Source organism: Lithobates pipiens, unplaced genomic scaffold (assembly GCF_037356315.1).
Source record: "Lithobates pipiens isolate NorthernLeopardFrog02 unplaced genomic scaffold, aLitPip1_a1.2 Scaffold_13, whole genome shotgun sequence".
NCBI lineage: Eukaryota > Metazoa > Chordata > Amphibia > Anura > Ranidae > Lithobates > Lithobates pipiens.
This window is the reverse complement of record NW_027507718.1, coordinates 34,580,242-34,595,387: the sequence shown is the minus strand read 5'-3', so window position 1 is coordinate 34,595,387 and position 15,146 is coordinate 34,580,242. Positions and strand designations below refer to the sequence as shown.

Sequence of the window (15,146 nt, the reverse complement as noted above, 5' to 3'; positions counted from 1 at the left end):
TCAGTGCTTTTTAAATAAAAAGAATACGACCACATTTTGGACACATTCGTAATCTAAGCAAAGCTGTATAAAAGGATTATAAGGAACTTGTCTCAAAACACTGTACTTCAAAAAGGGTGAAATGATGTACACATGATATGTTGAATGTAATAATTAAAGGCAAATTTGCATTGACTATCAAATGTGTTGATAATTGAAGGCATTGAAAATAAAAGACCTCCTGCCAAATCCCCTGTAGTTGCTGGACATGGGGCCAAAAGGATAGTTCAAAGTCCAGGATTACACCTAGAACCTTGGCATGTGGAGATGGACTGATAGTAGTGCTATTGATCTTGACAGAGAAATAAGAGGAAGAGGCACGTAGGGAGGAAAAATTATAAGCTCGGTTTTGGATAGATTGAGTTTGAGGAAGTGGTGTGACATCCAGTCTGATATGTCTGTTAGTAAATTAGTAATATGTGAGGAGACTGAAAGAGTGAGCTGAGGGGTTGAGGGAGATTTGGGTGTTTTTACCTGACCCAGGGAGGAGGTGTAGATGAAGAATAAAAGAGGTCCAAGAACAGAATCTTGGATGACTCCGACAGAGAAAGGGAGAGGGAGGACATAGAATTGTATATAACACTAAAGGTGTAGTTGGATAAGTAGAATGAGAACAGTCACGGAGACCAAAGGCGAGGAGTTTTTTTGAGGAGGAGGTGGTGGTCCACTGTGTCAAATGCAGGAGAGAGGTCCAGGAGTAGGAGTAAAGAATAGTGTCCATTGGATTTAGCTGTTAGCAGATCATTTGTGAGTTTTAGGAGAGCAGTTTCCATGGAGTGTTGAGGGTGGAATCCAGACTGAAGGGGATCAAGAAGGTTATTGATGATGATGGTGATGGGTCACTCAGTCGGTTGTAGACCAGACGTTTAAGGAGTTAATAAGGAATAAAAGGGGGAGCAAGGAGATGGTGCATGGGTTGTTGAGCAGTGGTGGCTGGTGCTCTGTCAGTGGTGGGGGCGGCAGACAGACCTGACAATGAACCACACCCCCCCGCTCCCTCCAGCTCTCATCATGCCCACAACACTGCCCCCTCCCAAGGAGATGGTGCGTAGGTTGTTGAGCAGTGGCGGCTGGTGCTCCGTCAATGGTGGGGGCGGCAGACAGACCTCACAATGAACCACACCCCCCCTGCTCCCTCCAGCTCTCACTGCACATCATGCCCACAACACTGCCCCCTCCCCTCGGTCGCCGGCTCACTTACCCAGTGTTGCCCCTAGACTGACATGTTGGAGGGCTTTCCCTTCCATCTCCTGGCCTCTGTCTTCCAGTGGTGGCTTGTGGGTCGGTTGGGCTTCGCCTGCGTCTCCTCCTCGTCTCCTCCCTCCTATTGCTAGGGAGGGAGGTGAATCAGTGTGACAATAGTGAATATTAATTCGCTATTGTCACACAACTGGGTGGGCTCTGGGCGCAGTGCTCTGCACCCCCGAGCCCACCCTTTTTTGAAGCCTATTAGAGCTATTTTATGTGACGCTTAATCACATAAAATGAGGTTTTTCAAGTAAAATGTTATTGAATTGTCAAACATAACTTTTATTTGTATCGGTATTGCAATGCTGTTGTTATAAAATGAAAGTGTAGGCTGTGCCTATAGAATTCCTTTAAGTGCATTCATTTTAGAAAGAAAAATTATTTTAGTGTGAAAACTGGTATAATTCATTCTTTATCCTGAGCATGTAATGCTCTGCTACAATTGTAACATAAATCCCCTGTAAGCACCAAGCCAGTTGTGTTGTAGATTATGACTATGTGCCAAGTAGGGTGAAGTTCAGAAAGCTGAGCGCACATTTTTATCTTGCTCTTCCATACATCTAGTTCCCAATAAACAGACCACTTTCATGCAGACAAAGCATACCAGCGCATAACAATAAACAATAACAGAGAGAAAGAATTACTTTTGGTTTAGAAAGATTAATTGTTCCCCAGTCAGGACTTATTTATCGTGACCTCTGGCTGGAAAACACATTCCATCTCCTCCTCCGTGTCTTAAAGATTTATTCTATGGATAAATTTAATGTGAGAGTATCGGAAGTGTAATTATCCTACGGTGCTGCAAGTTACAACATTGAATGACAAACGAATGTTAGAAATAGATCTTTCTTTGCTTTTCACTTTATTTTGTTCTGTTAAAACTATAATGTTTATTTAAAAGCAAAGTGCAGTAATGCACAACAGCCATATTCTTTTTATTGTTACAACTGCACTAAGCTGATAAATGCTAATATCTGATTGGCCTCTATGGGTTAATGCACTATGCCCACCAACATTGCTCCTTGCAGTAGCTTAAGAATAGGGGCTCATAGTGCCTTGTGGGGAAACGAATGATTAAGTTCTTCCATAGAAACTAGAGGTTTAACAGTTTAATGTAGCTAAACAAATTAAATGTAACCAGTGTTTTCTTTTAGTTACTGTACTGCAATACTGTTTATAACGATTTGTTAAATAAAACCATAATAATTTAAATTAGGGGGGGAATTTGTCAGATCGAAATCTCTGGGTTGAAGTTAAAATGGAGCTATCAGTAAGGCCCTGTTCACAAAAATTGTAGTTGCTGAATATTAATAAACAGACAATTTTTAATAATCAGCTGCTCACCCCAGCCGTTTTCTCCCTATGTCCTCTCTTGCTTGGGCCAGCATCTTTAGTATGTTCACTCGGGGGTTACAGCTTGCTGCCTCACAGCCGGGTGCCCACTGCGCATGTGTGAGCAGTGCTGCGATTTGTGAATGGTCCTGCAGTCTTCTGGAACTTGTCATCATGTGTCCCAGAAGACTTTGGGGGGGGGGAGAAGTTCCGCTTAAGCGGCTGGAGCAGAAGTGTGAGAAGGCACCTGACAAAATCGGGTAACCACTCCAACCCCCCCAGCTCCATTTAACAAACAGGAGCTAGGTCGGAGACCTTAAAGTGGAACTTCCCCTTTTGGGTGGAGCTCCGCTTTAAGTGTACGCTCTGTACTTTGTTCTTATTGTGCTCTGTGTAGCCAGATGTCATCTGGCATGCTGTGGTGCAGAGGGTTGTATGTCTTATACATTCTGCATTAAAAGAAAATCAAATAAAAAAAACTTTCTTGAACTTTATGTACCAGCACATTATGAAACACAACACTGCATCGACATGCACACAAATGCATTGTGTTATGCCTGTGTTAATCGATGAAGACCAACGCAGCTCAATGCACCTCACCAGGGCTTCTTCATTAGCCTTCAGCTTTCCGGCATGGGCATCATATCTGTGGACAGCCAGGTGTTGCTGCTTGCGGGGGGACTTAAAGCAGAACTTCCCCTTTTGGTTGGATTTCTGCTTTAAGGAGACTGTCACTTTGCTGATTCTGGTTGACCTGCTTAAAGTAGATTCAACACCCAGCAGCAGGAATCAATAAATTCCTGCCACTAGAATTTACACCTTGGCAAAACACCAGTGTGAATGTACCCTTATACTTACCTTCACAGCACTCCTTCGCTGCTTCATTGTTCTGTTGCAGACATCACAAATCTCTGGTGGTTGTCATGTGAGGACAACAACCTTATCAACCCAGCGTAAGCTCTGATGGAGGTTATACAGGGTTAGAATAAGAGATCCAGCAATGAAGCTCTGATTGCGCATAGCAAAGATGAGCATAATTGCTTTTGGGATGGGCTGTCAGGAGGTCACATTTCCCTCAATTCCAGAACACTGCTTTTCTACAGAATCATTATACTGGAGTAGGTAGTACAGATCTCTGCCAGTACAGTATCTAACCTATAAAAGCAGCAAATGCACATCACAAAGGAATAACACATTAACAAAACTTCAAGAAGTTACTTTACTGCATTTCCTATAATCTTAAAGTCTGTCACCTAAAGCAACCACACCAGCTCCTTACATTTGTCCAGTATTTATTGGACATTTTTAACATTCAGTTACATTTTGCACACACGTTTAAATGTGTCCTCTGGCATACTAAAACTTCCGCTGATTTTAACCTAACAGGTTCTTTGTTCTAAGTTTCGGCTTGTGGTGAGAGCGTATACTTATGATTCACTGTCCAAACAGATATACATTGTACAACTCTGTCTGCTTCATTTCCTCAGTGTGTCTTTTATAAAGTCAATAGCTGTCCATTCTGCTTTGATTAAATAAGAATCCTTGGCAGAACTGCACTTCCTGATGTGCTGTAGTCAATTACTCTGCCCCATTTCACTGCTGATGTGCCTGAGATATTAAGAAATGTTAACGGTGTCATTGGCTTCTTTTTTGGCAGCTTGAAAACCATTAAAAATCCATCTCCAACCAAGTTGCCTTGAGTTTTGGATAGGCTTGGGAAGGGTTAAAATGTATGTCCATTTTCAATGCTATGTGCAATTTAATTTGATCGATTTCTCCTCACTTCCATGAAAAACAAAATAAGGGGGACAGGGGTCACTAGGACATGATAGCACAGACAGGAATAAAAACCTTACAGAGGTTCTAACTTTCCTCCACTTGTTACAGAAAAAACAAAAAAAGCTGAATTTTTGTCTGTCACTTCCTCTGCCCCTGGGTTTGACCACTTCCCGTCCAATGCACGTATATACATCCTTAGACAGGAGTGGTGATATCAAGATCTTGGCAGCAGCTGCAGCCATGATCATGGTATTGTTTATTAGAGCAGACTATGGGCTTTTATGTGAAAGTGATCCGAGTGGCTATACAGCCGTCTGATCACTTTTACAAGAAGATGAAAGGCACCCGCCCACCCAGGAATGCATTAAGGTAAAAAAAAAAAAAAAAAAAAAAAAAAAAAAAAAAACTTTTAGCTTTAGAACCATCTTAAACCCAATTTCATATATTGCAGCCTACCAATCATTGAATGTGATGGCTGCATTCGTTTATTTATTTTTTCCCCTTTATTTCACCTGGTGATTTGACCAGTAACACACTGCCTGTATTAGGGCGTTTCCATTCTGGATGAAGGAGCAGTGGAGAAACCTTTGGATCCCAGCACTGTCAGTCTGGAGAGAGTGTAGTGTTTGAATAGCAGATTTAAGTAGGCCATACAAAAGGAGCAAATTTATTTTCTGCAACATCGATTCCCCCATTAACAAAGACAGTGGCAGAATCCGTCCCCGCTGGGAGAAGACAGTAATTATTGCCAGCGGCTATACAAGCCACTAGTGATAATCGCATGTAAAATGTGGCAGGCTAGTTGTACCCAAGTTGATAGATTGATCAACTTGGTACATTCAGCCTGCTCATACATGGTTCGAATCTCAGCTGGCTCCTGCTGAACCAACTGGGATTCGAACCATCTTAGGCTGGTCTTAGACTTAAATCACAAATTGAAGCTGAACTTTGACTCAGTGCCAGTTCAGACTTATAATCTGCAAACTCACGGGGATTTAAACCAGTACCATTTCTGCTTGTCGTGTGCGATCTCAATGCGAGTTTAGTGTGAATTTGTGAGCGGAGTGTTCACATCTGCAATTTTATTTTCTATATAATCTAGGCAAAATAAAAATTCACAGTGATGTGAACATGGGACGGCAATTTCAATCCAGTCCCATATAAGTCTATTCAGCTGAAATTCACAACGCACTGCACTAAACTCACAGAGGACCCTTTTTTGAACAGGATCAAATTCGTACCACATATATGCCTTCATTGGAAATATTGCTTTTTTACATGACATGCAAATCTATGCTTTTCGGACTGCATCTGATCCACATTGAATTTACATAAGTGTGAACCGGCAATAATACTTTATAAGCAGATATAGCAACGTTTTTTTTTCTTTTTGGACTAAAGGTTTTACATAAATGAAAATAGCTGACCACTGTAAACGCTTTTGTTAGCATTTTTGTTGGAAAATTCTTTTTATTCAAATTTTTATAAACAATACACAAAGTGCAAAAACAGCGGATAGTAACAGCACAGGTCCCTTGTGCACCAGATAGCAAAGACTCTCGTAGGATCCCAAAAGTGCAGCCTCAAGTACTGTTGCTGCATCAACATCATCTCTTACCAGCCAGTGCCTGGCAATCACCATTTGCCCTGCTATGAAAAACTTAAACAGAACTGGGAGAGCTAATCCTCCCTGTCCATGGGGTTCCTGTAGTGTACTTAGACCTATTCTGGGGTGACCTGAGCACCACAGAAAAGAGCTAAAACTGACATTTTGCACGCTTAAAGAAGGAACATGGGACCCATATTGGAGCGTTGCACAAAAAGCCTGAGCTCCATCATCAATAGCCATGACATTGGACTTCTCCCAACTGACTCGTAGGCCCGAAGACTTTGCAAAGGTGCCTAGAATCTTAAATACTGCTTGTGATGATCCCAGGTCCTCTAAAAAGATAAGCATGTCATCCGCATATAAGGCAGTGCATTCACAAATGTCTCCTCAAGAGCCTTTACCTCCGTGGATGCATGCAGAGTGATAGCTATGGGTTCAATGGCAAAAGAGAACAAGGCTGGTGAGATTGGGCATCCCTGATGCGTCCCCCTACCCACTGAGAACTGTGCAGAGACTGATGTGCCTATCTTAATTGTCGCCTTGGACCTACTGTAAAGCAAAGAGATCCAGGTGAGAAACACATCTCCAAACCCCATATACTGTAGTACCATGGACATATAGTGCCAGTTCACGGAATCAAAGGCTTTGGCCATGTCTAAGGACACTATCACCCTGGCCCCAGGATTAGAATGATTAATCTGTAAGTGTGCAAAAGGCCTGCAAAGTTTTGGGTCTGTGGATTTCTGGGGAATGAAGCCCATTTGATCTATGTCTACCAGTGTGGCGATTACTTTTGATAGTCTTGTGGCTAGTATCTTCGTTAGGATCTTAAGATCCTGATTGAGGAGAGCTATGGGTCTATAAGAGGAGCAGCCAGTGGCGGAATTACCAGGGTTGCAACAGTCGCACTTGCGACAGGGCCCTGGCATTCCATCACTGTGTGGGGGCCCCAGCGGGGTTGATATTCGCAGGCTATGAACGGAGTGCATGTCTCTCATGTAACAGTAGCACAGAGACATGGCATTGACAGTTTTATTCCCACTCCATCCGTCCACTCTCGCATGGCATGACACAGGACACACCCCCTTCTCCCCCCTCTCCTGTGTGCTCCGTGGGCAATCAAGTGTGAAGCCAACAAGCTCACATTTCCCGCGGAGCACAAATGAGAGGGTAGGGGAGAGAAGGGGGGACAGATCAGCTGTGTGTCCTGTGTCATCCCGTGTGAGAGAGGACGGATGGAGTGGGAATAAAACTGTCAATGCTGGGTCTCTGTGCTGAGGTTACATGAGAGACACGCTCTCCGCTCAGAGCCGTGCTGTCCTGAGAAGACAGAGGACTCTGATGGGCACTGATAGAAGGCACTAATGGACATTGATAGAGGACACTGTTAGGGGGCGCTGATAGAAGGCACTGTTAGGGGGCGCTGATAGAAGGCACTGTTAGGGGGCGCCGATAGAAGGCACTGTTAGGGGGCGCCGATAGAAGGCACTGTTAGGGGGCGCCGATAGAAGGCACTGTTAGGGGGCGCCGATAGAAGGCACTGTTAGGGGGCGCCGATAGAAGGCACTGTTAGGGGGCGCCGATAGAAGGCACTGTTAGGGGGCGCCGATAGAAGGCACTGTTAGGGGGCGCCGATAGAAGGCACTGTTAGGGGGCGCCGACAGAAGGCACTGTTGGGGGGCGCCGATAGAAGGCACTGTTGGGGGGCGCCGATAGAAAGCACTGTTGGGGGGCGCCGATAGAAGGCACTGATGGGGGGCGCCGATAGAAGGCACTGATGGGGGGCGCCGATAGAAGGCACTGATGGGGGGCGCCGATAGAAGGCATTGATAGGGGGCGCCGATAGAAGGCATTGATAGGGGGCGCCGGTAGAAGGCACTGATAGGGGGCGCTGATAGAAGGCACTGTTAGGGGGCGCCGATAGAAGGCACTGTTAGGGGGCGCCGATAGAAGGCACTGTTAGGGGGCGCCGATAGAAGGCACTGTTAGGGGGCGCCGATAGAAGGCACTGTTAGGGGGCGCCGATAGAAGGCACTGTTAGGGGGCGCCGATAGAAGGCACTGTTAGGGGGCGCCGATAGAAGGCACTGTTAGGGGGCGCCGATAGAAGGCACTGTTGGGGGGCGCCGATAGAAGGCACTGTTGGGGGGCGCCGATAGAAGGCACTGATGGGGGGCGCCGATAGAAGGCACTGATGGGGGGCGCCGATAGAAGGCACTGATGGGGGGCGCCGATAGAAGGCACTGATGGGGGGCGCCGATAGAAGGCACTGATGGGGGGCGCCGATAGAAGGCATTGATAGGGGGCGCCGGTAGAAGGCATTGATAGGGGGCGCCGGTAGAAGGCACTGATAGGGGGCGCCGGTAGAAGGCACTGATAGGGGGCGCTGGTAGAAGGCACTGATAGGGGGCGCTGGTAGAAGGCACTGATAGGGGGCGCTGGTAGAAGGCACTGATAGGAGGCGCTGGTAGAAGGCACTGATAGGGGGCGCTGGTAGAAAGAGCTGATGGGGGGCGCTGATAGAAAGAGCTGATGGGGGGCGCTGATAGAAAGAGCTGATGGGGGGTGCTGATAGAAGGCACTGATGGGGGGCGCTGACAGAAGGCACTGATGGGGGGCGCTGACAGAAGGCACTGATGGGGGGCGCTGATAGAAGGCACTGACGGGGGGGGGGGGTGCTGATAGAAGGCACTGACAGGGGGCGCTGATAGAAGGCACTGACAGGGGGCGCTGATAGAAGGCACTGACAGGGGGCGCTGATAGAAGGCACTGACAGGGGGCGCTGATAGAAGGCACTGACAGGGGGCGCTGATAGAAGGCACTGACAGGGGGCGCTGATAGAAGGCACTGTTAGGGGGCGCTGATAGAAGGCACTGACAGGGGGCGCTGATAGAAGGCACTGACAGGGGGCACTGATAGGGGGCGCTGATAGGGGGCGCTAATAGAAAGCGCCGATGGGGGTGCTGATAGAAGGCACTGATAGGGGGCGCTGATAGAAGGCACTGATAGGGGGCGCTGATAGAAGGCACTGATAGGGGGCGCTGATAGAAGGCACTGACAGGGGGCGCTGATAGAAGGCACTGACAGGGGGCGCTGATAGAAGCCACTGACAGGGGGCGCTGATAGAAGGCACTGACTTGGGGTGCTGATAGAAGGCACTGACAGGGGGCGCCGATAGAAGGCACTGTTAGGGGGCGCCGATAGAAGGCACTGTTAGGGGGCGCCGATAGAAGGCACTGTTAGGGGGCGCCGATAGAAGGCACTGTTAGGGGGCGCCGATAGAAGGCACTGTTAGGGGGCGCCGATAGAAGGCACTGTTAGGGGGCGCCGATAGAAGGCACTGTTAGGGGGCGCCGATAGAAGGCACTGTTAGGGGGCGCCGATAGAAGGCACTGTTAGGGGGCGCCGATAGAAGGCACTGTTGGGGGGCGCCGATAGAAGGCACTGTTGGGGGGCGCCGATAGAAGGCACTGTTGGGGGGCGCCGATAGAAGGCACTGATGGGGGGCGCCGATAGAAGGCACTGATGGGGGGCGCCGATAGAAGGCACTGATGGGGGGCGCCGATAGAAGGCACTGATAGGGGGCGCCGATAGAAGGCATTGATAGGGGGCGCCGATAGAAGGCATTGATAGGGGGCGCCGGTAGAAGGCACTGATAGGGGGCGCCGGTAGAAGGCACTGATAGGGGGCGCCGGTAGAAGGCACTGATAGGGGGCGCTGGTAGAAGGCACTGATAGGGGGCGCTGGTAGAAAGAGCTGATAGGGGGCGCTGGTAGAAAGAGCTGATGGGGGGCGCTGATAGAAAGAGCTGATGGGGGGCGCTGATAGAAAGAGCTGATGGGGGGTGCTGATAGAAGGCACTGATGGGGGGCGCTGACAGAAGGCACTGATGGGGGGCGCTGACAGAAGGCACTGATGGGGGGCGCTGATAGAAGGCACTGACGGGGGGGGGGGTGCTGATAGAAGGCACTGACAGGGGGCGCTGATAGAAGGCACTGACAGGGGGCGCTGATAGAAGGCACTGACAGGGGGCGCTGATAGAAGGCACTGACAGGGGGCGCTGATAGAAGGCACTGACAGGGGGCGCTGATAGAAGGCACTGTTAGGGGGCGCTGATAGAAGGCACTGACAGGGGGCACTGATAGAAGGCACTGACAGGGGGCACTGATAGGGGGCGCTGATAGGGGGCGCTAATAGAAAGCGCCGATGGGGGTGCTGATAGAAGGCACTGATAGGGGGCGCTGATAGAAGGCACTGATAGGGGGCGCTGATAGAAGGCACTGATAGGGGGCGCTGATAGAAGGCACTGACAGGGGGCGCTGATAGAAGGCACTGACAGGGGGCGCTGATAGAAGGCACTGACTGGGGGTGCTGATAGAAGGCACTGACAGGGGGCGCTGATAGAAGGCACTGACAGGGGGCGCTGATAGAAGGCACTGACAGGGGGCGCTGATAGAAGGCACTGACAGGGGGCGCTGATAGAAAGCGTCGATAGGGGGCACTGATAGAAGGCACTGATAGGGGATACTGATAGGGGACACGGATAAGGGGCACTGGTAAGGGGCACCGATGGGAGGCACTGATAGGATTTACTGATGAGCACTGAAGGAGGGCACTGAGAAGACACTAGGGGACATTGATAGGGGACACTGAGAAGGCACTGATAGGGGGCACTGATGGGAAGCACTGGTGGGCACTTATAGGTGGCACTGATGGCCATTGATGAGCACTGATAGGCAGAACTCATAGGGTGCACTGATGGGCACTGAGGAACACTGAACTCAAGGCAGAACTCAAGCAGTGTTTATACGAACTGAGGGGCAGCATTTAAGAGTAATGATAGGTGGCATGGATATATGCTGTTAGGCGGCATTAATGAGCACTGATAGGTGGTGCTAAAAGGCAGATTTTATGGGCACTAATAGGCGGCATTAATGAGCACTGATAGGCAACACTTGTAGGTGGCATTGATGGGCACTGATAGGCGGCACTGATGGGCACTGATAGATGGCACTGATGATTGGGGCACTGATTATCAGTGTAAACAATTTACTGACATTCTTGACAGTTAATGGCAGTCCTTTCCTAACACAGACACAGCGTGGGAGGAAAGGGCTGCGGATAACCGGCAAGTCTGTTTACATGTGATCAGCTGACATCACATGGTAAAGGGCCACTGTAATTGTGCTGGATGCACATCCAAGGGGACATGCGGGAAGCACGGTTTTGGGAGGATGTCCATGGACACCCTCCCAAAATTGGAAGCCCAGGGCTCGGATGATAGGGGAGGGCCCATCATGGTTTCTTGCACCGGAGCCCAGAAGGTTCTAGTTACGACTCTGGGAGCAGCTCAGGGGGTCCCTGCCCGGTTTGGGCAGAAGAACCACCTGAGCCTCCATGAGAGAATCCGGGGGAATCCTGTGTTCTAAGCAAAAGTGGAACGGGGATGATCTGATGGCCATTTCAATTTCTCTCTCTGTTATCTCTACCTCTAAGCTATTTTTATCCGTCTCAGACAGTACTGGAATGCGCAGAGACGTAAGTAGGGATTCAAGATCCTGTTTAATATAAACCGGGATAGGCGTGTAGAGTGTTCTATACTAATCTACAAAAGTGTCTAGAATGTAATTTGGGTTTTCTGAGTAAGGTTCCCTGAGAGATTGTAATACAGGGGATGTTAGTCTGGACTCTCTGTTCTGCTACCCAAATAGCTAGGAGCTTTCCTTTTATATCTCCTTGTTCGAAAAGGGATTCTGCCCTCCTCGTCCAAGATGTGTGGGTTAGCTAAGTGAAATGCAACGCCAAAAGACGGCGTGCTTCGACCAAATCGGTATAGGTGACGTCTGACAGGCTGGTTGCATGGGTCAGCTCACACATTCTCTCTCTGAAAGATAGTATGGACTCACGCGCTTATGGTGTAATATAAAATAAAAGAACTGCAGCCTCTATCAATAAATCCACCCTAAGGTGAAAATAGAAATATAAAAGTAAAAAGGGATAGAGATGGGGCTGTTCTGAATTTGGGGTTCTCAACAGCCCCCGCACTGACGTGATGAATCCTGTGCAAATAAATGCTGTAACTAAGTGGAAAAATGCGCACCCCAAATTCAGAACAATGCTATCTCTATCCCTTTTCACTTGTACATTCTCTCTCTGTCCTGCAATTCCTGTGACACATAATTGAATTTTTTTGCGTGCTTGCTTGATCGCTGAAATATACTGACCTCGCATACACGCCTTAAAAGCATCCCAAACTATAGGTAAGGGAGCTGACTGCAGGTTGTCCTCCCAGTAACCAGAAAATACTGGTGCCACCTGGGAAGCAACCGATTCTACCTCCAACCAACCCGGGCTTAACCGCCATGCACCCCCCCTCCACCCCCCATCTCTAAAGGTAGACCAATATGCACCAGCAAAGGTGTGTGATCCGATAGGCCCCCTGCAATATAATTAGCTCATTGCATCATTGAAGCATTTGCGAACGCCAGATCAATCCTTGAGGAAGACCTATGTGTTTTAGAAGTGTGAAAAACTTTTAGTGGTAGGATTTTTCCATTGCCACAACTCCGTGGGAGCAGCAGTCTCCGCCCAGGCTGACAATTCTACAGACACAACTCTATTTGAGTTAGAGGAGTCTAGAGTAGCACTTAAATGCCATTAAAATCGCCTGCCACAATGAGAGGCAAGTGCATGAAGGGAGCCAATCTACCCAGCAGGTCAAACAGAACCTGTGTATCTGAAATGGGGGGGGGGGGGGACGACATATATATTTACTAACACCATTTTATGTATATATATATATATATATATATATATATATATATGTCAGCCACAACAATCGCATACCGGCCCCCTGGATCTGTGATGACCTGATGAACAGTACGGGGTACGGTTTTGCTGATTAAACTAGCCACTCCCCTGGCATACGTGGAGTATGTAGCATGTATGACACGTTGGATCCAGGAGCGCCGCATGGTCAGAACCCTATTACCATCTAAATGTGTCCCCTGTAGGAAGACAATATGAGGGTAAGTGGTTTTAAGTATTAGAACATTGGGGCTCAGCGGAATCTATCATTTAAGCCCCTAACATTCCAAGACAGAATAAAACAAATATAGTTCCGGTCATAGAAATACCTTATAAAGAAATACATCAAATAGCATAACTGTTCTATAAATTTAAGCGACCAGTGACCACCGAGGGGGTCTCATCTAGATTACAGGTCCCAAGTGGCCAAGGGGGTAGTATGGCACATTGCACATCCGAACACAAAAATATCCCCAATCCCACGTAACTCCCTGCTGCTGTGTAAAACATTCAAACAAATACACACAGCATAGTCCCGAAACGAGTCCAAAACTTGCAGAAAACGTAACCCAAAGAAATTTGATCTAAAAAATTATCTAAAATTAAGATCTACAAAAATGAAAAAAATTCTCCGGTAGTAGCAGGCCAGAAATAATGAAAAAAGGTATTTGCTCCTGTGTTAACTTCTTTCTGTGCCCTAGAGAAGGAGTGATGGCAGACCCTCCCCCCACACAATTCCAGGAGTGTTAATTTCTGTATACATCTAAGATAAAAACTCCTCCAGCAGGGGTATGATGGTACAGGTGTCCTCCAGGAAGTCCTAGTCCTGCCAGCAGCATGGTGCAAAGGATTCCATAGGTAAAGAAGTTAGGTTGTATTAATAGCCCCCAGTATGCAGGCCATCTTCCCCCCCGTAGATATCAGGATCCCCAATACTTTTTAAGAAAATTGGGACCCCAGCCCCTGGCTCACAAATTGTCGATCCACTCATTGGCCTCCTCAGGCATGTCAAAAAAAATAAAAAATCGGACTGTGCCCTTGTGGGGGATCCACAGCCGGCTAGGATCCAGCATACCATACTTTAGGTCTCATTTTGTTGAATGATCTGCAGAGTTTTTTAACCTTAGCCAAGAAATCCGGGAATAACATCAGCTTGGCGTTTTCAGATTGTAATTCAGGATGCTTCCTTGCTTCCGCCAAGATCATATCCCTATCTCGAAAGCTCAAAAGTCATACCAGGGATGGTCTGGGAGGTGCATCCTCTGGGCGTCTCCTGTGGGCACCCTGTGCGTCCTCTCAACTACGTAAGTGGACGGTATATCTGGTAGGTTCAGCAGTTGTTTGAACAGGTTTTCAGCAAATACGGCAAGTTTCTGGCTCTCCGCTCCCTCTGGTAGGCCTACCACGCGGATGTTATTTCGCCTCTGCCTGTTCTCGGGGGCATCCATTTTATTTACAAGGGAAGTCAACAGCGACTGCAGGTCAGCAATTTGTGAGGTGTGTGAGCCCTGCTGATCTTTTACCGTGCCAATCCGGTCCTCCGCTTCTGTAATTCCCCCCCCCCTCATTTTGTCTAGATCATGGCGGATCATCGTGAACGCTGATGCCAGATGATCAATGCGGACCATTATCATAGTTTTGAAGCTCTCTATGGCTGCCAAGATCAGCTTGGTGATCGATTCTGGTGCAGTCTGGAGGAGAGAGAGCAGCCTCATGTGCAGCAGATGAGGAGGTCATAGCTGAGGGGGGCACTGACGTTCCCGGGTCCATATTCTGGAAGTGGAGGCTAAGATAGCGCCTGGTGAGCTTGCACACTGCCCCTTCCCTAAGTGCTGAGATTTTGGGTCCTTGGAGTGCCCACCTCGGCCTTTTGCCGACACAATGGCTGCTATGGGGGGGTCCCGTGTCTTCTTTTGAGCTGCCGTGTCTTTTTTTGAGCATGTAGAGTCTCTGTAAGCAGGTTGTTAGATGCGGATCGGCACAGAGCTATGGAGTCACACGTCCATCCGACTTCACATCCCAGCCACGCACCAAACACTTTTGTTAGTATTAAATGATTTGTCTCAACACTTTTGTTGAACAGCTTGGTTTATTAGACTGGCCATACATGGATTGCAATCCATCCAGTTCAGCAGGGACCAGCAGAATTTTGATCCATGTATGGGCAGGCTGGTTGTACTGAAATCAATCTACCAATTGACTTTTATAAAACCAGCTTGTTGGGTTGTTCCCAAACAATCAGTTCCGACGACTATAGCCGGTGTTCTGTCAAAATAGCCAATTCATCAAGATCTCCAATTACGCCACTTCCGTTTACTGTAAAACATCAGTAA

General features: G+C 48.0%; 1 protein-coding gene across 2 annotated transcripts in view; it reads right to left on the bottom strand.

The window, feature by feature from the left end:
- DOCK8 (dedicator of cytokinesis 8) overlaps positions 1–15,146 on the bottom strand; it is a 214,849-nt gene that overhangs the window by 115,644 nt on the left and 84,059 nt on the right. The window lies entirely within an intron of this gene.